At 53.2% G+C, this 26,695-nt stretch overlaps 1 long non-coding RNA gene across 9 annotated transcripts in view; it reads right to left on the bottom strand.

The window, feature by feature from the left end:
* Window positions 1-26,695, bottom strand: part of LOC117794032 — a 100,100-nt gene that overhangs the window by 30,621 nt on the left and 42,784 nt on the right. For 2 of the 9 annotated variants that reach the window (XR_004618328.1, XR_004618338.1), the window contains exon 2: window positions 21,925-21,930. The exons of the other annotated variants lie outside the window; for them this stretch is intronic. This is a non-coding gene — a long non-coding RNA (uncharacterized LOC117794032). The remainder of the gene's footprint in view (window positions 1-21,924; window positions 21,931-26,695) is intronic. 9 annotated transcript variants of the gene reach the window in all.

Genomic DNA, 26,695 nt, shown 5'->3' with positions numbered 1-26,695 from the left:
AGTCAAACGGGGGAGCACCAGCAAGCACCTGCAGTGCCGCTGTGGACACTGTTCGGCATACCGGGAGGCATCCTAGAAGGATAAGCCTCTGTCAGGCAATTAGTGTCCTCCTGGCCACAATCTGACGGTCCGTCGTGCCATGCCATACCGAGGCACCAAATAGTGCACAAGGCACCATGAGTCCGGCATAGATGGTCCGCTTGTCGCGGGGACTGACACCCCAGTCGACCCGCAGTACGCGTGCCAATGCCGCAACGACTCCAGTAAGCCGGGACTTAAGCGAGTTTATGTGCCGTACATAACTCATCCTCTTGCCAACTATGATGCCAAGATACCGATATTCATTAACATACTTCAAGTTTCCTCCACCAAATCGAGCCCAGGGGGGTCTATTGGCGGAAAGAGAACCTTTAAGAAGCATGCATGCCGTCTTGCTGGTTGATACAGCCACTTCGACTTCTGCTCCCCAAGCGCCTACGATGGACATCAGCTGCTCGCCTTTTGACTTTAGTTCCTGGCGGGAACGTCCTTCGACGAAAATCAGCAAGTCATCCGCATACGCGCTAAAAACACAGTGTGCTTCCAGACGCTGAAGAAGTGTTTCCATCAAGAAGTTCCATATGAATGGACCACTGATGGATCCCTGTGGGCAACCTCGTGTCACCGGAACAGACGCTTCTCCATACCTGCTGACGATACTTGCGTTTCTGCCTGAGAAGAACTCCTCGTGGTCGAAGGCCTTTGAAGTCCATGAAGATACGAGCACGAGTTTGGCCAGGCTGGCCGCAGCACTGCTCACGACGTGTCTCCAAGCATCCTCCACGCAGCGTTCGGGCTGCAGTCCAAACTGCCATCTGCATCCTGCCAGTAGGACTTCTCGTAAGCGGGTCACCATGATTCCCTCAATCACTTTGCCAAACACTGGCAGCAGACAGATACCACGATAAGAGCCAGGATCACTCCTGTCCTTATCGGGACCCTCGGGACTACTCGCGGGCGTTTCCACTCGTCGGGAAAATATCCTTGCGTGATGCATCGTGCATACAACGCGGTCAAATGCTGACGGATGGCACGCCATACCTTCTTGACAATCTTGCCAGTGATACCGTCCATACCAGGGGAGCGCCTGCTCCTCAACCTGGCAACGGCAGCATCAACCTCGAATGACTCGAGGCCTGGAGGTACTTCACTCGGGATGATAACGACATTCATGTACGAAATGTACGGCTCTAAACTCTCCTAGTGTTGGCAATATACGCAGCTCAGGAAGATTGTGCCAAATCTCCCAGTGACACTCACGCATACTCCAAAGTCGGTGATGAGCGGCTCTACGGCATCAGGGTCATCTATGACGATAGCAGCTTTAGCTTGACGGTCAGCAAAAACTCGCATCCCGGCTGGGAATCCCGAGATTCGGTGACAACAAGCGTGAGGCTCCTGAGCCAGTACGAACAGATGTCCAGACTCTCTCATCCGTACTCCGAGCTCGATGTTGGCAGCTCGTCCTCGACCACAATTTGCTTGGATGAAGCTAAACATTTTAATGTCTAGCTTGCACCCTCGCTAGCACCGCACCGTAAATAGGGCATGCTTCCGAGAGCATATGATGCCCCGAAGGCAATGCCTTGAAACGGCAGTTCCGCCAGTCCACCGCACGGCATCCTTGATGCAACTGCATCCTTGAGCCGGCATTGTGAGACCTTGTGGTCGAACCCAACACACCTATGGCAAGCATAGGTGCGGACGAGCGACTGGCAGCGGTATGAAAACCATTTGATGTAGACCCGTCCGATCCCATCAAGTATGGCCAGCGCTTTTTCGTCAACCTCCAGGTTTAGTTTGACCGTCTCGCCTGCAGTTTGCGACCATTGCTTCGTCTCTAGATGCACGCTCCTTTTGAATTCCGCCTCGGTCATATGCTCCCTGAAGTTGTTCGCGAAGAGCTCCAGCATAAACTCTTCGGCATTGATCGCGGTGTCAACGTCGAACACTGTAATCTTCGGCTTGAAGCTACGATTCTGTTGAACCACCAATCCGACCTCAGCAAACTTCTTGTTGGCCAACACTTTCCTCATCTCGTCAACTGACGGTGTGCGAATGATCGCACCGCCACGCTTCAGCTCTCGTACTTCGTGGACACGAACATCGAGAACGGGTGCAACCTCATTGCGCACTTTCTCCACAACCTGCTACGACGTCATGGCTGGGTCTGAGCATGAGACCACAGCAGACCACGTCTCTACCGGCTTCCTGGCGCGGTAGCTTGCTACGGGTGTAGCAGCAGCGTTGGGGGCAGCAATAGGGGCAACAACAAAGGCAGCGGTGGGGGTAACAGAGGGAGCAGAGGCTTGCAGGGCTGCTAGTCTGGTCACCAGCGCCAGGTTGAGGTCGTCGTACTTCTGAACAGCGTAAAAAATAGCACACGCGGCGGTTGCACTGATCCCTGTCCTGGTGACGGTCTCCTTGACAAGCTTCTGCACCTTCGATATCTCAGGCAGGATTGTCTCCATTCCGCTGTTCACTATTGTGAATGCTGAGCGGCCGACAGCCCCATCAAAAACAGCAGAAGCAGCAGCAGTAGCGGCAGCAGAGCCAGCTGCGACGGAGGCAGCGGCAGCGGTGGGGGTAGCGGCAGCAGAGCCAGCTGCGACAGAGGCAGCGGCAGCGGAGCCAGCAGCGGTGGGGGCAACGGCAGCAGAGCCAGCTGCGATGGAGGCAGTGGCAGCGACGGTGGGCGCTTCGGGAACGGCAGGAGGTCCCATCTCCGAGGTTAACCGCTTGGCGTTGATTTCCTCAACGGTTGGCTTCCGCTTACGGCTGCTAGAGCGTACCAATGCACTCAACAGTACAAAAGTTAGCTCGAAACCGCACTTATCACACAATTTGAGCACTTCTTATCGCTGTTTTTACCGTTGGTTAGCGTCTGCGTACAAAGTACCGCAATTTCGCTTTATTGTTCACTTCAAAAGTTGCTTATCACGTTTACCGTTATATATAACGAAACACTGCGATGCGCGCACTGAAATAAACGTCTGTTCGCGACGAACGTCAGAAACAAACTGAGTAGATAGGGACAGAATCAAAGGATCTCTCCGATTTATTTAACGTGGCGTGTTCCAGTTAAGGATTACGACCACGGTATTCGAATATGCAAGCATATAATACAGCGGGTTTGGTACAATGCGCCAAACTGACGCCCCCAAGAGATGTTAGCAGTGGCTTCCATCTCCTCGGATCCAAATTAGTGTACACTATCGGTTGCACACTCACCCTTGGTATGAAGCGAAGCATCTAGCAACTTCTCTCCTGCGTTGAAACACAACGCTGCGCAACCACAGCCACCACGAACTCCCACTAGGGGGCCGACCTCAATGAGAAGTCTTGGAGAAACTCTCTCAACCCGTGGTACCGAATTTTCAAATGGATCGGTATCCCCTCCCCATTTAGCTCCGACAAGCCAGGACGCTGGGTGATCCATGGTGCACCTTTAGTCGTCTCGTACGACAAGCGGTTACATTCTGTGGTGATATTCTAAGACCCGCCAACCACACGGGTGAGGCCACTTTTAGCTTATTCAGCTCGGGACTGACAGCCCTAGTACCTCATTTAGTCGCCTCATACGACAAGTAGAGGTGCACTGTGGTAGTATTCTAAGACCTGCCAACCACACAGGTGAAGCCAGTTTTAGCTTATTCAGCTCGGGACTGACAGCCCTGGTACCTCATTTAGTCGTCTCATACGACAAGCAGAGGTGCACTGTGGTAGTATTCTAAGACCCGCCAACCACACAGGTGAAGCCAGTTTTAGCTTATTCAGCTCGGGACTGGCAACCCACCAACGCCTACCTCCTCCAGCATTTGCCGACGCCTGGTAAGCACGGCGTGGGCAAATGTGTCTAGGAGCTGCATCCTCTCCTGGGTCCCCGTCACTCCAGACACGCTCCAAACGGCATAGATGGTTCGCTTGTTGCGGGGACTGACACCCCAGTCGACCCGCATTACGCTAATGCCGCAACGACTCCAGTAAGCCGGGATTTAAGCGAGTTTATGTGCCGTACATAACTCATCCTCTTGCCCACTGTGATGCCAAGATACCGATATTCATCAACATACTTCAAGTTTCCTCCACCAAATCGAACCCAGGGGGTCTATTGGCGGAAAGAGAACCTTAAGAAGCATGCATGCCGTCTTGCTGGTTGATACAGCCACCTGACTTCTGCTCCTCAAGCGCCTACGATGGACATCAGCTGCTCGCCTTTTGACTCTAGTTCCTGGCGGGAACGTCCCTCGACGAAAATCAGCAAGTCATCCGCATACGCGCTAAAAACACAGTGTGCTTCCAGACGCTGAAGAAGTGTTTCCATCAAGAAGTTCCATATGAATGGACCACTGATGGATCCCTGTGGGCAACCTCGTGTCACCGGAACAGACGCTTCTCCATACCTGCTGACGATACTTGCGTTTCTGCCTGAGAAGAAGCTTCTCCACAAGCTGGCTTCACGGCATCCTGAGTCAATAAGGCGGCGCAGCACAGCACTCCACTCCACGTGGTCGAAGGCTCCTTTGAAGTCCATGAAGATACTGAGCACGAGTTGGGCCGGGCAGGCCGCAACACTGCTCACGACGTGTCTCCAAGCATCCTCCACGCAGCGTTCGGGCTGGAATCCAAACTGCCATCTGCATCCTGCCAGTAGGACTTCTCGTAAGCGGGTCACCATGATTCCCTCAAGCACTTTGCCAAACACTGGCAGCAGACGGATACCACGATAAGAGCCAGGATCGCACCTGTCCTTATCGGGACCCTTGAGTAGTGGGACTACTCGCGGCCGTTTCCACTCGCCGGGAAAATATCCTTGCGTAATGCATCGTGCATACAACGCGGTCAAATGCTGACGGATGGCACGCCATACCTTCTTGACGATCTTGCCAGTAATACCGTCCATTCCTGGGGAGCGCCTGCTCCTCAACCTGGCAACGGCAGCATCAACCTCGAATGACTCGAGGCCTGGAGGTACTTCACTCGGGATAATAACGAGCGCATCAGACTCCGCAACTGGGAAAAAGTTACGGATGAGCACTTCGGCGCAGTCGTGCCAGGTTACGACTAGCCTATCACCGGAGCGAAGACATCCAAAACTGGCATCCTTTTTCCGTCCTCGGCAGATCTTGTAAACTGTGCCCCAGGGATCTTTGGTGCTGTTTTCTCCCACGAATTTGCGGCAGTCTTCCTTCTTCACCGCTAGGATACGCTTCTTGTACTCCGCTGAGGAGGTCCTCAATGAAATAGCAAGAAGCGCGGCATCATCATCGCGGCACAATCGCCAACGTGCATTGTGGAGATTTCAGGATGGCACAAGAGCTATGCTCTCAACTGTGCTTTCCGGGTGGAGCGTTGTCACAACCGTGATGAGGTTGTGATCGCTCAACTCCCATTCATCCACTCTCCAGTCATATGGCCAATATAGATGCTGCGTTGTTGACGATTGTTATGTCGATATCGCTTCGTCCGTTGCGAGTTCTCGAACGTATCGACTTCACTTCGTACATTTAGCACTTCGACAGGGGTATTTGCCATCCACTCAGACAGCTGCTCACCCCATATGTAGTTCTGCAATCTCGCCACGGCGAGGGATCTTACTGAACCACATGGGGGATGCTGCGTTCGCGTCGGTGCCTAGAATAACTGGTGAACTGCTGGCCAGCAGCAGTACCTCATTCATGTACGAAATGTACGGCTTTAAACTCTCCTGGTGTTGGCAATATACGGAGCTCAGGAAGATTGTGCCAAATCTCCCAGTGACACTCACGCATACTCCAAAGTCGGTGATGAGCGGCTCTACGGGAATGCAGATGGCATCGGGGTCATCTATGACGATAGCGGCTTTAGCTTGACGGTCAGCAAAAACTCGCATCCCGGCTGGGAATTCCGAGATTCGGTGACAACAAGCGTAAGGCTCCTGAACCAGTGCGAACAGATGTCCAGACTCTCTCATCCGTACTCCGAGCTCGATGTTGGCAGCTCGTCCTCGACCACAATTTGCTTGGATGAAGCTAAACATTTTAATGTCTAGCTTGCACCCTCGCTAGCACCGCACCGTAGATAGGGCATGCTTCTGAGAGCATATGATGCCCCAAAGGCAATGCCTTGAAACGGCAGTTCCGGGAGTCCACCGGACTGGTGCACTTCGCTGCAATGTGGCCGGTCTGTCCGCACTGTCGGCAAACTGCATCCTTGAGCAGGCATTGTGAGACCTTGTGGTCGAACCCAACACACCTATGGCAATCATAGGTGCGGACGAGCGACCGGCAGCGGTATGAAAACCACGGGATCCCGTCCGATCCCATCAAGTATGGCCAGCGCTTTTTCGTCAACCTCCAGATTTAGGTTGACCTTCGCCTGCAGTTTGCGACCATTGCTTCGTCTCTAGATGCACGCTCCTTTTGAATTCCGCCTCGGTCATATGCTCCCTGAAGTTGTTCGCGAAGAGCTCCAGCATAAACTCTTCGGCATTGATCGCGGTGTCAACGTCGAACACTGTAATCTTCGGCTTGAAGCTACGATTCTGTTGAACCACCAATCCGACCTCAGCAAACTTCTTGTTGGCCACCACTTTCCTCATCTCGCCAACTGACGGTGTGCGACGGTCTCCTTGACAAGCTTCTGCACCTTCGATATCTCAGCCAGGATTGTCTCCATTCCGCTGTTCACTATTGTGAATGCTGAGCGGCCGACAGCACCATCAAAAAAAGCAGAAGCAGCAGCAGTAGCGGCAGCAGAGCCAGCTGCGACGGAGGCAGCGGCAGCGGAGCTAGCAGCGGTGGGGGTAGCGGCAGCAGAGCCAGCTGCGACAGAGGCAGCGGCAGCGGAGCCAGCAGCGGGGCAACGGCAGCAGAGCCAGCTGCGATGGAGGCAGTGGCAGCGACGGTGGGCGCTTCGGGAACGGCAGGAGGTCCCATCTCCGAGGTTAACCGCTTGGCGTTGATTTCCTCAACGGTCGGCTTCCGCTTACGGCTGCTAGAGCGTACCAATGCACTCAACAGTACAAAAGTTAGCTCGCAACCGCACTTAGCACACAATTTGACCACTTCTTATCGCTGTTTTTACCGTTGGTTAGCGTCTGCGTACAAAGTACCGCAATTTCGCTTTATTGTTCACTTCGAAAGTTGCTTATCACGTTTACCGTTATATGTAACGAAACACTGCGATGCGCGCACTCGAAATAAACGTCTGTTCGCGACGAACGTCAGAAACAAACTGACTAGATAGGGACAGAATCAAAGATCTCTCCCATTACGACCACGGTATTCGAATATGCAAGCATATAATACAGCGGTTTGGTACAATGCGCCAAACTGACGCCCCAAGAGATGTTAGCAGTGGCTTCCATCTCCTCGGATCCAAATTAGTGTACACTATCGGTTGCACACTCCCCCTTGGTATGAGGCGAAGCATCTAGCAACTTCTCTCCTGCGTTGAAACACAACGCTACGCAACCACAGCCACCACGAACTCCCACTAGGGGGCCGACCTCAATGAGAAGTCTTGGAGAAACTCTCTCAACCCGTGGTACCGAATTTTCAAATGGATCGGTATCCCCTCCCCATTTAGCTCCGACAAGCCAGGACGCTGGGTGATCCATGGTGCACCTTTAGTCGTCTCGTACGACAAGCGGTTACATTCTGTGGTGATATTCTAAGACCCGCCAACCACACGGGTGAGGCCACTTTTAGCTTATTCAGCTCGGGACTGACAGCCCTAGTACCTCATTTAGTCGCCTCATACGACAAGTAGAGGTGCACTGTGGTAGTATTCTAAGACCCGCCAACCACACAGGTGAAGCCAGTCTTAGCTTATTCAGCTCGGGACTGGCAACCCACCAAAGCCTACCTCCTCCAGCATTTGCCGACGCCTGGTAAACACGGCGTGGGCAAATGTGTCTAGCAGCTGCATCCTCTCCTGGGTCTCCGTCACTCCAGACACGCTCTAAACGCCGCGTTCATTGTGCACTCCGAGTCCATCGAGGAACCGCTGATCTGCATAGAGTGGGCATACACATAGCACGTGTAGCCAGTCCTCACGATCAGCACCACAAGCACATGCAGTCGTCTCGCTCAGAGTTCTTCCATGCAGAAATGCATTTAGTGATCCATGGCCAGTCAGCAAGAATACAGCGTGCATCGTAAAGCGAAAGTCTGCGCTCGGGAAAAACTCGTATGTTACCCGTCCGGTATCACCGTCATCCCATCTGCGCTGCCACTCGCTCAGCAAGCATTCGTCAAGCAACGCCATCTTTTGCTTCCAATCAAGTCCTGCCTAGTCTCGATCGTGCAGCCAATCACTTTCCTCCAACGGGTAGTCACGCTTGAGTTTGTACTTGATTGCCAATTTCTTGGCCTCCAAGTCAAACGGGGGCGCACCAGCAAGCACCTGCAGTACCGCTGTGGACACTGTTCGGCATACCGGGAGGCATCCTAGAAGGATAAGCCTCTGGCAGGCAATTAGTGTCCTCCTGGCCACAATCTGACGGTCCGTCGTGCCATGCCATACCGAGGCACCAAATAGTGCACAAGGCACCATGAGTCCGGCATAGATGGTCCGCTTGTCGCGGGGACTGACACCCCAGTGGACCCGCAGTACGCGTGCCAATGCCGCAACGACTCCAGTAAGCCGGGACTTAAGCGACTTTATGTGCCGTACATAACTCATCCTCTTGCCAACTGTGATGCCAAGATACCGATATTCATTAACATACTTCAAGTTTCCTCCACCAAATCGAACCCAGGGGGGTCCATTGGCGGAAAGAGAACCTTTGAAGCATGCATGCCGTCTTGCTGGTTGATACAGCCACCTGACTTCTGCTCCTCAAGCGCCTACGATGGACATCAGCTGCTCGCCTTTTGACTCTAGTTCCTGGCGGAACGTCCTCGACGAAAATCAGCAAGTCATCCGCATACGCGCTAAAAACACAGTGTGCTTCCAGACGCTGAAGAAGTGTTTCCATCAAGAAGTTCTATATGAATGGACCACTGATGGATCCCTGTGGGCAACCTCGTGTCACCGGAACAGACGCTTCTCCATACCTGCTGACGATACTTGCGTTTCTGCCTGAGAAGAAGCTTCTCCACAAGCTGGCTTCACGGCATCCTGAGTCAATTAGGCGGCGCAGCGCAGCACTCCACTCCACGTGGTTGAAGGCTCCTTTGAAGACCACGAAAATACCGAGCGCGAGTTTGGCCGGGCTGGCCGCAGCACTGCTCACGACGTGTCTCCAAGCATCCTCCACGCAGCGTTCGGGTTGGCCATCTGCATCCTGCCGGTGGGACTTCTCGTAAGCGGGTCAACATGATTCCCTCAAGCACTTTGCCAAACATTGGCAGCAGACAGATACCACGATAAGAGCCAGGATCGCACCTGTCCTTATCGGGACCCTTGAATAGTGGGACTACTCGCGGCCGTTTCCACTCGCCGGGAAAGTATCCTTGCCTAATGCATCGTGCATACAAGGCGGTCAAATGCTGAGGGATGGCACGCCATACCTCCTTGACAATCTTGCCGTCCATACCAGGGGAGCGCCTGCTCCTCAACTTGGCAACGGCAGAATCAACCTCGAATGACTCGAGGCCTGGAGGTACTTCACTCGGGATGATAACGACATTCATGCACGAAATGTACGGCTCTAAACTCTCCTGGTGTTGGCAATATACGGAGCTCAGGAAGATTGTGCCAAATCTCCCAGTGACACTCACGCATACTCCAAAGTCGGAGATGAGCGGCTCTACGGGCATGCAGATGGCATCGGGGTCATCTATGATGATAGCAGCTTTAGCTTGACGGTCAGCAAAAACTCGCATCCCGGCTGGGAATCCCGAGATTCGGTGACAACAAGCGTAAGGCTCCTGAGTCAGTGCGAACAGATGTCCAGACTCTCTCATTCGTACTCCGAGCTCGATGTTGGCAGCTCGTCCTCGACCACAATTTGCTTGGATGAAGCTAAACATTTTAATGTCTAGCATGCACCCTCGCTAGCACCGCACCGTAAATAGGGCATGCTTCCGAGAGCATATGATGCCCCGAAGGCAATGCCTTGAAACGGCAGTTCCGGCAGTCCACCGAACTGGTGCACTTCGCTGCAACTGCATCCTTGATGCAACTGCATCCTTGAGCCGGCATTGTGAGACCTTGTGGTCGAACCCAACACACCTATGGCAAGCATAGGTGCGGACGAGCGACTGGCAGCGGTATGAAAACCATTTGATGTAGACCCGTCCGATCCCATCAAGTATGGCCAGCGCTTTTTCGTCAACCTCCAGGTTTGCGACCATTGCTTTGTCTCTAGATGCACGCTCCTTTTGAATTCCGCCTCGGTCATATGCTCGCCAACTGACGGTGTGCGAATGATCGCACCGCCACGCTTCAGCTCTCGTACTTCGTGGACACGAACATCGAGAACGGGTGCAACCTTATTGCGCACTTTCTCCACAACCTGCTTCGACGTCATGGCTGGGTCTGAGCATGAGACCACAGCAGACCACGTCCCTACCGACTTCCTGGCGCGGTAGCTTGCTACGGGTGTAGCAGCAGCGTTGGGGGCAGCAATAGGGGCAACAACAAAGGCAGCGGTGGGGGCAACAGAGGGAGCAGAGGCTTGCAGGGCTGCTAGTCTGGTCACCAGCGCCAGGTTGAGGTCGTCTTACTTCTGAACAGCGTTAAAAATAGCACACGCGGCGGATCCCTGTCCTGGTGACGGTCTCCTTGACAAGCTTATGCACCTTCGATATCTCAGGCAGGGTTGTCTCCATTCCGCTGTTCACTATTGTGAATGCTGAGCGGCCGACAGCACCATCAAAAATAGCAGAAGCAGCAGCAGTAGCGGCAGCAGAGCTAGCTGCGCTGGAGGCAGCGGCAGCAGAGTCTGCGTACAAAGTACCGCAATTCCGCTTTGTTGTTCACTTCGAAAGTTGCTTATCACGTTTACCGTTATATGTAACGAAACACTGCGATGCGCGCACTCGAAATAAACGTCTGTTCGCGACGAACGTCAGAAACAAACTGAGTAGATAGGGACAGAATCAAAGGATCTCTCCGAATTATTTAACGTGGCGTGTTCCAGTTAAGGATTACGACCACGGTATTCGAATATGCAAGCATATAATACAGCGGGTTTGGTACAATGCGCCAAACTGACGCCCCCAAGAGATGTTAGATCTCCTCGGATCCAATTTAGTGTACACTATCGGTTGCACACTCCCCCTTGGTATGAGGCGAAGCATCTAGCAACTTCTCTCCTGCGTTGAAACACAACGCTACGCAACCACAGCCACCACGAACTCCCACTAGGGGGCCGACCTCAATGAGAAGTCTTGGAGAAACTCTCTCAACCCGTGGTACCGAATTTTCAAATGGATCGGTATCCCCTCCCCATTTAGCTCCGACAAGCCAGGACGCTGGGTGATCCATGGTGCACCTTTAGTCGTCTCGTACGACAAGCGGTTACATTCTGTGGTGATATTCTAAGACCCGCCAACCACACGGGTGAGGCCACTTTAGCTTATTCAGCTCGGGACTGACAGCCCTAGTACCTCATTTAGTCGCCTCATACGACAAGTAGAGGTGCACTGTGGTAGTATTCTAAGACCTGCCAACCACACAGGTGAAGCCAGTTTTAGCTTATTCAGCTCGGGACTGGCAACCCACCAAAGCCTACCTCCTCCAGCATTTGCCGACGCCTGGTAAACACGGCGTGGGCAAATGTGTCTAGCAACTGCATCCTCTCCTGGGTCTCCGTCACTCCAGACACGTTCCAAACGCCGCGTTCATTGTGCACCATGAGTCCGGCATAGATGGTCCGCTTGTCGCGGGGACTGACACCCCAGTCGACCCGCAGTACGCGTGCCAATGCCGCAACGACTCCAGTAAGCCGGGATTTAAGCGAGTTTATGTGCCGTACATAACTCATCCTCTTGCCAACTGTGATGCCAAGATACCGATATTCATTAACATACTTCAAGTTTCCTCCACCAAATCGAACCCAGGGGGTCTATTGGCGGAAAGAGAACCTTTAAGAAGCATGCATGCCGTCTTGCTGGTTGATACAGCCACTCCGACTTCTGCTCCCCAAGCGCCTACGATGGACATCAGTTGCGTTGCGAGTCTCGAACGTATAGACCTCACTTCGTACATTCAGCACTTCGACAGGGGTATTTGCCATCCACTCAGACAGCTGCTCACGCCGTATGTAGTTCTGCAATCGCTCGCCACGGCGAGGGATCTTACTGAACCACATGGGGGATGCTGCGTTTGCGTCGGTGCCTAGAATAACTGGTGAACTGCTGGCCAGCAGCAGTACCTCATTCATGTACGAAATGTACGGCTCTAAACTCTCCTGGTGTTGGATATATACGGAGCTCAGGAAGATTGTGCCAAATCTCCCAGTGACACTCACGCATACTCCAAAGTCGGAGATGAGCGGCTCTACGGGCATGCAGATGGCATCGGGGTCATCTATGATGATAGCAGGTTTAGCTTGACGGTCAGCAAAAACTCGCATCCCGGCTGGGAATCCCAAGATTCGGTGACAACAAGCGTGAGGCTCCTGAACCAGTGCGAACAGATGTCCAGACTCTCTCATCCGTACTCCGAGCTCGATGTTGGCGGCTCGTCCTCGACCACAGTTTGCTTGGATGAAGCTAAACATTTTAATTTCTAGCTTGCACCCTCGCTAGCACCGCACCGTAAATAGGGCAATGCCTTGAAACGGCAGTTCCGGCAGTCCACCGGACTGGTGCACTTCGCTGCAATGTGGCCGGTCTGTCCGCACTGTCAGCAAACTGCATCCTTGAGCCGGCATTGTGAGACCTTGTGGTCGAACCCAACACACCTATGGCAAGCATAGGTGCGGACGAGCGACTGGCAGCGGTATGAAAACCATTTGATGTAGACCCGTCCGATCCCATCAAGTATGGCCAGCGCTTTTTCGTCAACCTCCAGGTTTAGTTTGACCGTCTCGCCTGCAGTTTGCGACCATTGCTTCGTCTCTAGATGCACGCCTTTGAATTCCGCCTCGGTCATATGCTCCTGAAGTTGTTCGCGAAGAGCTCCAGCATAAACTCTTCGGCATTGATCGCGGTGTCAACGTCGAACACTGTAATCTTCGGCTTGAAGCTACGATTCTGTTGAACCACCAATCCGACCTCAACAAACTTCTTGTTGGCCACCACTTTCCTCATCTCGCCAACTGACGGTGTGCGAATGATCGCACCGCCACGCTTCAGCTCTCGTACTTCGTGGGCACGAACATCGAGTACGGGTGCAACCTCATTGCGCACTTTCTCCACAACCTGCTTCGACGTCATGGCTGGGTCTGAGCATGAGACCACAGCAGACCACGTCTCTACCGGCTTCCTGGCGAGGTTGCTTGCTACGGGTATAGCAGCAGCGTTGGGGGCAGCAATAGGGGCAACAACAAAGGCAGCGGTGGGGGTAACAGAGGGAGCAGAGGCTTGCAGGGCTGCTAGTCTGGTCACCAGCGCCAGGTTGAGGTCGTCGTACTTCTGAACAGCGTAAAAAATAGCACACGCGGCGTTTGCACTGATCCCTGTCCTGGTGACGGTCTCCTTGACAAGCTTCTGCACCTTCGATATCTCAGCCAGGATTGTCTCCATTCCGCTGTTTACTATTGTGAATGCTGAGCGGCCGACAGCACCATCAAAAACAGCAGAAGCAGCAGCAGTAGCGGCAGCAGAGCCAGCTGCGACGGAGGCAGCGGCAGCGGAGCTAGCAGCGGTGGGGGTAGCGGCAGCAGAGCCAGCTGCGACGGAGGCAGCGGCAGCGGAGCTAGCAGCGATGGGCAACGGCAGCAGAGCCAGCTGTGATGGAGGCAGCGGCAGCGACGGTGGGCGCTTCGAGAACGGCAGAAGGTCCCATCTCCGAGGCTAACCGCTTGGCGTTGATTTCCTCAACGGTTGGCTTCCGCTTCCGGCTGCTAGAGCGGCCGCGCCTATCCTCAGACATCCTGGTTGAAAACCAGTACCAATGCACTCAACAATACAAAAGTTAGCTCGAAGCCGCACTTATCACACAATTTGAGCACTTCTTTTCGCTGTTTTTACCGTTGGTTAGCGTCTGCGTACAAAGTACCGCAATTCCGCTTTGTTGTTCACTTCAAAAGTTGCTTATCACGTTTACCGTTACATGTAACGAAACACTGCGATGCGCGCACTCGAAATAAACGTCTGTTCGCGACGAACGTCAGAAACAAACTGAGTAGATAGGGACAGAATCAAAGGATCTCTCCGATTTATTTAACGTGGCGTGTTCCAGTTAAGGATTACGACCACGGTATTCGAATATGCAAGCATATAATACAGCGAGTTTGGTACAATGCGCCAAACTGACGCCCCAAGAGATGTTAGCAGTGGCTTCCACCTCCGGATCCAAATTAGTGTACACTATCGGTTGCACACTCTTGGTATGAGGAGAAGCATCTAGCAACTTCTCTCCTGCGTTGAAACACAACGCTACGCAACCACAGCCACCACGAACTCCCACTAGGGGCCGACCTCAATGAGAAGTCTTGGAGAAACTCTCAACCCGTGGTACTGAATTTTCAAAGGGATCGGTATCCCCTCCCCATTTAGCTCCGACAAGCCTGGACGCTGGGTGATCCATTGTGCACCTTTAGTCGTCTCGTACGACAAGCGGTTACATACTGTGGTGATATTCTAAGACCCGCCAACCACACGGGTGAAGACAGTTTTAGCTTATTCAGCTCGGGACTGACAGCCCTAGTACCTCATTTAGTCGCCTCATACGACAAGTAGAGGTGCACTGTGGTAGTCTTCTAAGACCTGCCAACCACACAGGTGAAGCCAGTTTTAGCTTATTCAGCTCGGGACTGACAGCCTTGGTACCTCATTAAGTCATCTCATACGACAAGCAGAGGTGCACTGTGGTAGTATTCTAAGACCCGCCAACCACACAGGTGAAGCCAGTTTTAGCTTATTCAGCTCGGGACTAGCAACCCACCAACGCCTACATCCTCCAGCATTTGCCGACGCCTGGTAAACACGGCGTGGGCAAATGAGTCTAGCAGCTGCATCCTCTCCTGGGTCTCCGTCACTCCAGACACGCTCCAAACGCCGCGTTCATTGTGCACTCCGAGTCCATCGAGGAACCGCTGATCTGCATAGAGTGGGCAAACACATAGCACGTGTAGCCAGTCCTCACGATCAGCACCACAAGCACATGCAGTCGTCTCGCTCAGAGTTCTTCCATGCAGAAATGCATTTAGTGATCCATGGCCAGTCAGCAAGAATCCAGCGTGCATCGTAAAGCGAAAGTCTTGCCTTAGATAGACGAAGCCTGCGCTCGAGAAAAACTCGTATGTTACCCGTCCGGTATCACCGTCATCCCATCTGCGCTGCCACTCGCTCAGCAAGCATTCGTCAAGCAACGCCATCTTTTGCTTCCAATCAAGTCCTGCCAAGTCTCGATCGTACAGCCAATCACTTTCCTCCAACGGGTAGTCACGCTTGAGTTTGTACTTGATTGCCAATTTCTTGGCCTCCAAGTCAAATGGGGGAGCTCCAGCAAGCACCTGCAGTGCCACTGTGGACACTGTTCGGCATACCGGGAGGCATCCTAGAAGCATAAGCCTCTGGCAGGCAATTAGTGTCCTCCTGGCCACAATCTGACGGTCCGTCGTGCATAGGTGGTCCGCTTGTCGCGGGACTGACACCCAGTCGACCCGCAGTACGCGTGCCAATGCCACAACGACTCCAGTAAGCCGGGATTTAAGCGAGTTTTTGTGCCGTACATAACTCATCCTCTTGCCAACTGTGATGCCAAGATACCGATATTCATCAACATACTTAAGTTTCCTCCACCAAATCGAACCCAGGGGGGTCTATTGGCGGAAAGAGAACCTTTAAGAAGCATGCATGCCGTCTTGCTGGTTGATACAGCCACTCCGACTTCTGCTCCTCAAGCGCCTACGATGGACATCAGCTGCTCGCCTTTTGACTCTAGTTCCTGGCGGGAACGTCCTCGACGAAAATCAGCAAGTCATCCGCATACGCGCTAAAACACAGTGTGCTTCCAGACGCTGAAGAAGTGTTTCCATTAAGAAGTTCCATATGAATGGACCACTGATGGATCCTGTGGGCAACCTTCTCCATACCTGCTGACGATACTTGTGCCTCTTCCACAAGCTGGCTTCACGGCATCCTGAGTTCTGCCAGCGCACTCCACTCCAGCTGGAAGGCTCCTGACCACGAAAATAAGCGCTGGCCAGCACAGACGTGGCGCGACCACATCCTGCCGGTGGGTCTTCCGAGGGTCACCAGCATTCCTCCACTTGCCAAACAGCAGCAGATGATCCACGATAAGAGCCAGATCGCACCTGTCCTTATCAACCCTTTGTGGAAAGCCGTTTCCACTCGCCACCTCGCTGCATGCATACAAGGCGGTCAAATGCTGAGGGATGGCACGCCATACCTCCTTGCCGTCCATACCGGAGCGCCTTGCTCAACTTGGCGGCAGAATCAACCTCGAATCACCTGAGGCCTGGAGGTACTTCACTCGGGATGATAACGACATTCATGTACGAAATGTACGGCCTAAACTCTCCTGGTGTTGGCAATATAAGCTCAGGAAGATTGTGCCAAATCTCCCAGTGACACTCACGCATACTCCAAAGTCGGTGATGAGCGGCTCTACGGGCATGCAGATGGCATCGGGGTCATCTGATGACGCTTTAGCCTCGGTCATCCCGGCTGGAATTAGCGAGATTCAGACAACAAGCCGGCTCCTGAACCAGTGCGAACAGATGTCCAGACTCTCATCCGTACTGAGCTCGATGTTGGCAGCTCGTCCTCGACCACAATTTGCTTGGATGAAGCTAAACATTTTAATGTCTAGCTTGCACCCTCGCACCGCACCGTAGATAGGGCTTGCTGAGAGCATATGATGCCCCAAAGGCAATGCCTTGAAACGGCAGTCCACGGACTGGTGCACTTCGCTGCAATGTGGCCGGTCTGTCCGCACTGTCGGCAAACTGCATCCTTGAGCAGGCATTGTGAGACCTTGTGGTCGAACCCAACACACCTATGGCAATCATAGGTGCGGACGAGCGACCGGCAGCGGTATGAAAACCACATGGATCCCGTCCGATCCCATCAAGTATGGCCAGCGCTTTTCGTCAACCTCCAGATTTAGGTTGACCTTCTCGCCTGCAGTTTGCAGACCATTGCTTCGTCTCTAGATGCACGCTCCTTTTGAATTCCGCCTCGGTCATATGCTCCCTGAAGTTGTTCGAAGAGCTCCAGCATAAACTCTTCGGCATTGATCGCGGTGTCAACGTCGAACACTGTAATCTTCGGCTTGAAGCTACGATTCTGTTGAACCACCAACTGACCTCAGCAAACTTCTGTTGGCCACCACTTTCTCATCTCGCCAACTGACGGTGTGCGACGGCCTTGACAAGCTTCTGCACCTTCGATATCTCAGCCAGGATTGTCTCCATTCCGCTGTTCACTATTGTGAATGCTGAGCGGCCGACAGCACCATCAAAAAAAAGCAGCAGCAGTAGCGGCAGCAGAGCCAGCTGCGACGGAGGCAGCGGCAGCGGAGCTAGCAGCGGTGTGGGGTAGCGGCAGCAGAGCCAGCTGCGACAGAGGCAGCGGCAGCGGAGCCAGCAGCGGTGGGGGCAACGGCAGCAGAGCCAGCTGCGATGGAGGCAGTGGCAGCGACGGTGGGCGCTTCGGGAACGGCAGGAGGTCCCATCTCCGAGGTTAACCGCTTGGCGTTGATTTCCTCAACGGTTGGCTTCCGCTTACGGCTGCTAGAGCGTACCAATGCACTCAACAGTACAAAAGTTAAACCGCACTTAGCACACAATTTGACCACTTATCGCTGTTTTACCGTTGGTTAGCGTCTGCGTACAAAGTACCGCATTCGCTTTATTGTTCACTTCGAAAGTTGCTTATCACGTTTACCGTTATATGTAACGAAACACTGCGATGCGCGCACTCGAAATAAACGTCTGTTCGCGACGAACGTCAGAAACAAACTGAGTAGATAGGGACAGAATCAAAGATCTCTCCCCATTACGACCACGGTATTCGAATATGCAAGCATATAATACAGCGGTTTGGTACAATGCGCCAAACTGACGCCCCCAAGAGATGTTAGCAGTGGCTTCCATCTCCTCGGATCCAAATTAGTGTACACTATCGGTTGCACACTCTTGGTATGAGGCGAAGCATCTAGCAACTTCTCTCCTGCGTTGAAACACAACGCTACGCAACCACAGCCACCACGAACTCCCACTAGGGGCCGACCTCAATGAGAAGTCTTGGAGAAACCTCTCAACCCGTGGTACTGAATTTTCAAATGGATCGGTATCCCTCCCCATTTAGCTCCGACAAGCCAGGACGCTGGGTGATCCATGGTGCACCTTTAGTCGTCTCGTACGACAAGCGGTTACATTCTGTGGTGATATTCTAAGACCCGCCAACCACACGGGTGAGGCCACTTTTAGCTTATTCAGCTCGGGACTGACAGCCTAGTACCTCATTTAGTCGCCTCATACGACAAGTAGAGGTGCACTGTGGTAGTATTCTAAGACCCGCCAACCACACAGGTGAAGCCAGTAGCTTATTCAGCTCGGGACTGGCAACCCACCAAAGCCTAAGCATTTGCCGACGCCTGGTAAACACGGCGCGGGCAAATGTGTGGGTCTCCGTCACTCCAGACACGCTCAAACGCCGCGTTCATTGTGCACCAGTCCATCGAGGAACCGCTGATCTGCATAGAGTGGGCATACACATAGCACGTGTAGCCAGTCCTCACGATCAGCACCACAAGCACATGCAGTCGTCTCGCTCAGAGTTCTTCCATGCAGAAATGCATTTAGTGATCCATGGCCAGTCAGCAAGAATACAGCGCATCGTAAAGCGAAAGTCTGCGCCGGGAAAACTCGTATGTTACCCGTCCGGTATCACGTCATCCCATCTGCGCTGCCACTCGCTCAGCAAGCATTCGTCAGCAACGCCATCTTTTGCTTCCAATCAAGTCCTGCCTAGTCTCGATCGTGCAGCCAATCACTTTCCTCCAACGGGTAGTCACGCTTGAGTTTGTACTTGATTGCCAATTTCTTGGCCTCCAAGTCAAACGGGCGCACCAGCAAGCACCTGCAGCGCTGTGGACACTGTTCGGCATACCGGGAGGCATCCTAGAAGGATAAGCCTCTGGCAGGCAATTAGTGTCCTCCTGGCCACAATCTGACGGTCCGTCGTGCCATGCCATACCGAGGCACCAAATAGTGCACAAGGCACCATGAGTCCGGCATAGATGGTCCGCTTGTCGCGGGGACTGACACCCCAGTGGACCCGCAGTACGCGTGCCAATGCCGCAACGACTCCAGTAAGCCGGGACTTAAGCGACTTTATGTGCCGTACATAACTCATCCTCTTGCCAACTGTGATGCCAAGATACCGATATTCATTAACATACTCAAGTTTCCTCCACCAAATCGAACCCAGGGGTCATTATGAAAGAGAACCTTTAAGCATGCATGCCGTCTTGCTGGTTGATACAGCCACTCCGACTTCTGCTCCTCAAGCGCCTACGATGGACATCAGCTGCTCGCCTTTTGACTCTAGTTCCTGGCGGAACGTCCCTCGACGAAAATCAGCAAGTCATCCGCATACGCGCAAAAACACAGTGTGCTTCCAGACGCTGAAGAAGTGTTTCCATCAAGAAGTTCTATATGAATGGACCACTGATGGATCCCTGTGGGCAACCTCGTGTCACCGGAACAGACGCTTCTCCATACCTGCTGACGATACTTGCGTTTCTGCCTGAGAAGAAGCTCCACAAGCTGGCTTCACGGCATCCTGAGTCAATAGGCGGCGCAGCGCAGCACTCCACCCACGTGGTTGAAGGCCTTTGAAGACCACGAAAATACCGAGCGCGAGTTTGGCCGGGCTGGCCGCAGCACTGCTCACGACGTGTCTCCAAGCATCCTCCACGCAGCGTTCTGGGCTGGCCATCTGCATCCTGCCGGTGGACTTCTCGTAAGCGGGTCAACATGATTCCTCAAGCACTTTGCCAAACATTGGCAGCAGACAGATACCACGATAAGAGCCAGGATCGCACCTGTCCATCGGGACCCTTGAATAGTGGGACTACTCGCGGCCGTTTCCACTCGCCGGGAAAGTATCCTTGCCCTAATGCATCGCAAGGCGGTCAAATGCTGAGGATGGCACGCCATACCTTGACAATCTTGCCGTCCATACCAGGGAGCGCCTGCTCCTCAACTTGGCAACGGCAGAATCAACCTCGAATGACTCGAGGCCTGGAGGTACTTCACTCGGGATGATAACGACATTCATGTACGAAATGTACGGCTCTAAACTCTCCTGGTGTTGGCAATATACGGAGCTCAGGAAGATTGTGCCAAATCTCCCAGTGACACTCACGCATACTCCAAAGTCGGTGATGAGCGGCTCTACGGGCATGCAGATGGCATCAGGGTCATCTATGACGATAGCAGCTTTAGCTTGACGGTCAGCAAAACGCATCCCGGCTGGGAATGAGATTCGGTGACAACAAGCGTAAGGCTCCTGAGTCAGTGCGAACAGATGTCCAGACTCTCTCATTCGTACTCCGAGCTCGATGTTGGCAGCTCGTCCTCGACCACAACTTGCTTGGATGAAGCTAAACATTTTAATGTCTAGCATGCACTCGCTAGCACCGCACCGTAAATAGGGCATGCTTCCGAGAGCATATGATGCCCGAAGGCAATGCCTTGAAACGGCAGTTCCGGCAGTCCACGAACTGGTGCACTTCGCTCCTGATGCAACTGCATCCTTGAGCCGGCATTGTGAGACCTTGTGGTCGAACCCAACACACCTATGGCAAGCATAGGTGCGGACGAGCGACTGGCAGCGGTATGAAAACCATTTGATGTAGACCCGTCCGATCCCATCAAGTATGGCCAGCGCTTTTTCGTCAACCTCCAGGTTTGCGACCATTGCTTTGTCTCTAGATGCACGCTCCTTTTGAATTCCGCCTCGGTCATATGCTCGCCAACTGACGGTGTGCGAATGATCGCACCGCCACGCTTCAGCTCTCGTACTTCGTGGACACGAACATCGAGAACGGGTGCAACCTTATTGCGCACTTTCTCCACAACCTGCTTCGACGTCATGGCTGGGTCTGAGCATGAGACCACAGCAGACCACGTCCCTACCGACTTCCTGGCGCGTAGCTTGCTACGGGTGCAGCAGCGTTGGGGGCAGCAATAGGGGCAACAACAAAGGCAGCGGTGGGGGCAACAGAGGAGCAGAGGCTTGCAGGGCTGCTAGTCTGGTCACCAGCGCCAGGTTGAGGTCGTCTTACTTCTGAACAGCGTTAAAAATAGCACACGCGGCGGATCCCTGTCCTGGTGACGGTCTCCTGAAGCTTATGCACCTTCGATATCTCAGGCAGGTTGTTCCATTCCGCTGTTCACTATTGTGAATGCTGAGCGGCCGACAGCACCATCAAAACAGCAGAAAGCAGCAGTAGCGGCAGCAGAGCCAGGCAGGCAGCGGCAGCAGAGCTAGCTGCGCTGGAGGCAGCGGCAGCAGAGTCTGCGTACAAAGTACCGCATTCCGCTTGTTGTTCATTTCTGAAAGTTGCTTATCACGTTTACCGTTATATGTAACGAAACACTGCGATGCGCACTCGAAATAAACGTCTGTTCGCGACGAACGTCAGAAACAAACTGAGTAGATAGGACAGAATCAAAGGATCTCCGAATTATTTAACGTGGCGTGTTCCACGGGATTACGACCACATATTCGAATATGCGCCAAACTGACGCCCCCAAGAGATGTTAGATCTCCTCGGATCCAATTTAGTGTACACTATCGGTTGCACACTCCCCTGGTATGAGGCGAAGCATCTAGCAACTTCTCTCCTGCGTTGAAACACAACGCTACGCAACCACAGCCACCACGAACTCCCACTAGGGGCCGACCTCAATGAGAAGTCTTGGAGAAACTCTCAACCGTACATTTTCAAATGGATCGGTATCCCTCCCCATTTAGCTCCGACAAGCCAGGACGCTGGGTGATCCATGGTGCACCTTAGTCGTCTCGTGCGACAAGCGGTTACATTCTGTGGTGATATTCTAAGACCCGCCAACCACACGGGTGAGGCCACTTTTAGCTTATTCAGCTCGGGACTGACAGCCCTAGTACCTCATTTAGTCGCCTCATACGACAAGTAGAGGTGCACTGTGGTAGTATTCTAAGACCTGCCAACCACACAGAAGCCAGTTTTAGCTTATTCAGCTCGGGACTGGCAACCCACCAAAGCCTACCTCCTCCAGCATTTGCCGACGCCTGGTAAACACGGCGGCAAATGTCTAGCAACTGCATCCTCTCCTGGGTCTCCGTCACCCAGACACGTTCCAAACGCCGCGTTCATTGTGCACCATGAGTCCGGCATAGATGGTCCGCTTGTGTCGGGACTGACACCCCAGTCGACCCGCAGTACGCGTGCCAATGCCGCAACGACTCCAGTAAGCGGGATTTAAGCGAGTTTATGTGCCGTACATAACTCATCCTCTTGCCAACTGTGATGCCAAGATACCGATATTCATTAACATACTTCAAGTTTCCTCCACCAAATCGAACCCAGGGTCTATTGGCGGAAAGAGAACCTTAAGAAGCATGCATGCCGTCTTGCTGGTTGATACAGCCACTCCGACTTCTGCTCCCCAAGCGCCTACGATGGACATCAGTTGCGTTGCGAGTCTCGAACGTATAGACCTCACTTCGTACATTCAGCACTTCGACAGGGGTATTTGCCATCCACTCAGACAGCTTCACGCCGTATGTAGTTCTGCAATCGCTCGCCACGGCGAGGATCTTACTGAACCACATGGGGATGCTGCGTTGCGTCGGTGCCTAGAATAACTGGTGAACTGCTGGCCAGCAGCAGTACCTCATTCATGTACGAAATGTACGGCTCTAAACTCTCCTGGTGTTGGATATATATGGAGCTCAGGAAGATTGTGCCAAATCTCCCAGTGACACTCACGCATACTCCAAAGTCGGAGATGAGCGGCTCTATGGGCATGCAGATGGCATCGGGGTCATCTATGATGATAGCAGGTTTAGCTTGACGGTCAGCAAAAACTGCATCCCGGCTGGGAATCCAAGATTCGGTGACAACAAGCGTAAGGCTCCTGAGTCAGTGCGAACAGATGTCCAGACTCTCTCATTTGTACTCCGAGCTCGATCTGGCAGCTCGTCCTCGACACAATTTGCTTGGATGAAGCTAAACATTTTAATGTCTAGCTTGCACCTCTCTAGCACCGCACCGTAAATAGGGCATGCTTCCGAGCATATGATGCCCGAAGGCAATGCCTTGAAACGGCAGTTCCGGCAGTCCACCGGACTGGTGCACTTGCTGCAATACGCGGTCTGTCCGCACTGTCGGCAAACTGCATCCTTGAGCCGGCATTGTGAGACCTTGTGATCGAACCCAACACACCTATGGCAAGCATAGGTGCGGACGAGCGACTGGCAGCGGTATGAAAACCATTTGATGTAGACCCGTCCGATCCCATCAAGTATGGCCAGCGCTTTTCGTCAACCTCCAGGTTTAGTTTGACCGTCTCGCCTGCAGTTTGCGACCATTGCTTCGTCTCTAGATGCACGCTCCTTTGAATTCCCCGGTCATATGCTCCCTGAAGTTGTTCGCGAAGAGCTCCAGCATAAACTCTTCGGCATTGATCGCGGTGTCAACGTCGAACACTGTAATCTTCGGCTTGAAGCTACGATTCTGTTGAACCACCAATGACCTCAACAAACTTCTTGTTGGCCACCACTTTCCTCATCTCGCCAACTGACGGTGTGCGAATGATCGCACCGCCACGCTTCAGCTCTCGTACTCCGAACATCGAGTACGGGTGCAACCTCATTGCGCACTTTCTCCACAACCTGCTTCGACGTCATGGCTGGGTCTGAGCATGAGACCACAGCAGACCACGTCTCTACCGGCTTCCTGGCGAGGTTGCTACGGTATAGCAGCAGCGTTGGGGCAGCAATAGGGGCAACAACAAAGGCAGCGGTGGGGTAACAGAGGAGCAGAGGCTTGCAGGCTGCTAGTCTGGTCACCAGCGCCAGGTTGAGGTCGTCGTACTTCTGAACAGCGTAAAAAATAGCACACGCGGCGTTTGCACTGATCCCTGTCCTGGTGACGGTCTCCTTGACAAGCTTCTGCACCTTCGATATCTCAGCCAGGATTGTTCCATTCCGCTGTTTACTATTGTGAATGCTGAGCGGCCGACAGCACCATCAAAACAGCAAGCAGCAGAAGCGGCAGCAGAGCCAGCTGCGACGGAGGCAGCGGCAGCGGAGCCAGCAGCGGTGGGGTAGCGGCAGCAGAGCCAGCTGCGACGGAGGCAGCGGCAGCGGAGCCAGCAGCGATGGGCAACGGCAGCAGAGCCAGCTGTGATGGAGGCAGCGGCAGCGACGGTGGGCGCGAGAACGGCAGAAGGTCCCATCTCCGAGGCTAACCGCTTGGCGTTGATTTCAACGGTTGGCTTCCGCTTCCGGCTGCTAGGCCGCGCCTATCCTCAGACATCCTGGTTGAAAACCAGTACCAATGCACTCAACAATACAAAAGTTAGCTCGAAGCCGCACTTATCACAATTTGAGCACTTCTTTTCGCTGTTTTACCGTTGGTTAGCGTCTGCGTACAAAGTACCGCAATTCCGCTTTGTTGTTCACTTCAAAGTTGCTTATCACGTTTACCGTTACATGTAACGAAACACTGCGATGCGCGCACTGAAATAAACGTCTGTTCGCGACGAACGTCAGAAACAAACTGAGTAGATAGGGACAGAATCAAAGGATCTCTCCGATTTATTTAACGTGGCGTGTTCCAGTTATGATTACGACCACGGTATTCGAATATGCAAGCATATAATACAGCGAGTTTGGTACAATGCGCCAAACTGACGCCCCCAAGAGATGTTAGCAGTGGCTTCCACCTCCTCGGATCCAAATTAGTGTACACTATCGGTTGCACACTCCCCCTTGGTATGAGGAGAAGCATCTAGCAACTTCTCTCCTGCGTTGAAACACAACGCTACGCAACCACAGCCACCACGAACTCCCACTAGGGGGCCGACCTCAATGAGAAGTCTTGGAGAAACTCTCAACCCGTGGTACTGAATTTTCAAAGGGATCGGTATCCCTCCCATTTAGCCCGACAAGCCTGGACGCTGGGTGATCCATTGTGCACCTTTAGTCGTCTCGTACGACAAGCGGTTACATACTGTGGTGATATTCTAAGACCCGCCAACCACACGGGTGAAGACAGTTTTAGCTTATTCAGCTCGGGACTGACAGCCCTAGTACCTCATTTAGTCGCCTCATACGACAAGTAGAGGTGCACTGTGGTAGTCTTCTAAGACCTGCCAACCACACAGGTGAAGCCAGTTTTAGCTTATTCAGCTCGGGACTGACAGCCTTGGTACCTCATTGTCATCTCATACGACAAGCAGAGGTGCACTGTGGTAGTATTCTAAGACCCGCCAACCACACAGGTGAAGCCAGTTTTAGCTTATTCAGCTCGGGACTAGCAACCCACCAACGCCTACATCCTCCAGCATTTGCCGACGCCTGGTAAACACGGCGTGGGCAAATGAGTCTAGCAGCTGCATCCTCTCCTGGGTCTCCGTCACTCCAGACACGCCCAAACGCCGCGTTCATTGTGCACCCGAGTCCATCGAGGAACCGCTGATCTGCATAGAGTGGGCAACACATAGCACGTGTAGCCAGTCCTCACGATCAGCACCACAAGCACATGCAGTCGTCTCGCTCAGAGTTCTTCCATGCAGAAATGCATTTAGTGATCCATGGCCAGTCAGCAAGAATCCAGCGTGCATCGTAAAGCGAAAGTCTTGCCTTAGATAGACGAAGCCTGCGCTCGAGAAAACTCGTATGTTACCCGTCCGGTATCACTGTCATCCCATCTGCGCTGCCACTCGCTCAGCAAGCATTCGTCAAGCAACGCCATCTTTGCTTCCAATCAAGTCCTGCCAAGTCTCGATCGTACAGCCAATCACTTTCCTCCAACGGGTAGTCACGCTGAGTTTGTACTTGATTGCCAATTTCTTGGCCTCCAAGTCAAATGGGGAGCTCCAGCAAGCACCTGCAGCACTGTGGACACTGTTCGGCATACCGGGAGGCATCCTAGAAGCATAAGCCTCTGGCAGGCAATTGTGTCCTCCCACACATCTGACGGTCCGTGCATAGGTGGTCCGCTTGTCGCGGGACTGACACCCCAGTCGACCCGCAGTACGCGTGCCAATGCCACAACGACTCCAGTAAGCCGGGATTTAAGCGAGTTTTGTGCCGTACATAACTCATCCTCTTGCCAACTGTGATGCCAAGATACCGATATTCATCAACATACTTAAGTTTCTCCACCAAATCGAACCCAGGGGGTCTATTGGCGGAAAGAGAACCTTTAAGAAGCATGCATGCCGTCTTGCTGGTTGATACAGCCACCTGACTTCTGCTCCTCAAGCGCCTACGATGGACATCAGCTGCTCGCCTTTGACTCTAGTTCCTGGCGGGAACGTCCTCGACGAAAATCAGCAAGTCATCCGCATACGCGCTAAAAACAC

This window comes from Drosophila innubila, chromosome X, assembly GCF_004354385.1.
Source record: "Drosophila innubila isolate TH190305 chromosome X, UK_Dinn_1.0, whole genome shotgun sequence".
NCBI classification, from domain to species: domain Eukaryota; kingdom Metazoa; phylum Arthropoda; class Insecta; order Diptera; family Drosophilidae; genus Drosophila; species Drosophila innubila.
The sequence above is the reverse complement of the archived record's forward strand: the minus strand, read 5'-3'. Positions and strand labels throughout refer to the sequence as shown.